The sequence below is a fragment of the Sinocyclocheilus grahami genome, unplaced genomic scaffold, assembly GCF_001515645.1.
Source record: "Sinocyclocheilus grahami isolate Dianchi unplaced genomic scaffold, SAMN03320097.WGS_v1.1 scaffold132.1, whole genome shotgun sequence".
NCBI classification, from domain to species: domain Eukaryota; kingdom Metazoa; phylum Chordata; class Actinopteri; order Cypriniformes; family Cyprinidae; genus Sinocyclocheilus; species Sinocyclocheilus grahami.
In genome coordinates, this window is record NW_015505311.1 from 2092779 (window position 1) to 2094496 (window position 1718).

Genomic DNA, 1718 nt, shown 5'->3' on the forward strand with positions numbered 1-1718 from the left:
ATTTTCAATAATTAAAAGATAAATTAAATTAATGTGTTATGCCTTCATTCGATAACCATAAAAATTTAAATACACAACTCAGAATTTCCAAAGGAAAAAAAAAAATTTCATAAGGCTATAAATAAAAGTAGTTTTTATGCATTCAAATAATTAGACATATTAAAACACAGAATTTGATAACAATAAACAAGGTGAAAAAATAGAACATTTCATAAGACCCTAAACATGTAATTTTTGTTAAACTTTTTAATAGATTTGATGTTGAATTGTATACGTTTCATTATTTAATTAGACATGCTTTTGATTAATACAATTTAATTTAACCATTTAAAAAGGAGTCCAGAATAATTTAAATGAAAAAAAAAAAAAAACAGAATCCCCAAAAATTTTAATATGGAATAAAAAAATTAATAATTGAATTTGGGAAAAAATAAAACCTATTTCATAGGGCCTTAGCATAGATATTTTTTTATTGTGGTGATTTGAAGGTTGTGTCAAAAAGTTGTTCTGAGATAGGCTCGATTTGAGAAAGGAGAAAACATTTAACGAGATTAAAAAAAAACACTGGGTGGATTTTTATCATTATAGGGTGGTTGTGTACACACACTGCCAACACACGTTTCAGTTCAAACAACTTGTAAAAGTTATCACACCTGGAATATCACACCTGGAAACAATCAGGAACTAATCAACAGGAAAGGCTACAAACTGACTACAAATAAAGTACAGGAACCACTTCCACATCAAAGTCCAAAAACAATAATATAATGTAAATGTCTCGAGTGAACACGGCGGTTTAAAACAATATTTTATTAAATCAAGCAAATTCACAGAAATATTGCCATATATGAACGAAGAGGTCACTAGCATGACAGCAAAATCTAGGAAACAAAACGTAAGGAAAACAATTACACAGGAAAATACAATTAAGAATGGTGAAACCGTGGTAAACAAATTCAAACAGAAAGAACGACCAAAATCATGGAAACATATAAAATTGTCCTGGTTTCATAGTGTAACGCAATGACAAACTTTGGCGGTTTATATCTCACAACGGTATGACGAGGCCTAGAACAGCAGCGCCGTTAAACACGTGGATAAAGTCGAGATATCTAGCAATTTTAGGTGTATTACCAGGGATCAGTCTGTTGTGTTGTTAGGCTACATTGTACTTATTGTCAAGTCAAGTCAAGTCACCTTTATTTATATAGCGCTTTTAACAATACAGATTGTGACAAAGCAACTGAACAGCATTAATTAGGAAAATAGTGTCAATAATGCAAAATGACAATAGTAAACACTCATTTTTCAGTTAAAGACAGTTCATCATTGAATTCAGTGATGTCAACATCCAGCTCAGTTCAGTTTAAATAATATCTTTGCAATTATGTCAACGATAACGCTGGAAATGAAGTGTCCCCAACTAAGCAAGCCAGAGGCGACAGCGGCAAGGAACCAAAACTCCATCAGTGACAGAATGGAGAAAAAACCTTGGGAGAAACCAGGCTCAGTCGGGGGGCCAGTTCTCCTCTGACCAGACGAACCAGCAGTACAGAAAAATCAATATAAGACGTAATAAAACAGACGATGAACAATATTAACAGCAATTATTATATGATGCAATCAAACTTATAGCAAAATGTGGTAGTTCTGTATGTTGTTTCAGGGTTGGCATCATCTGAGGTCCTCTGAGGGGTTGGCATCATCACTTCTCAGGT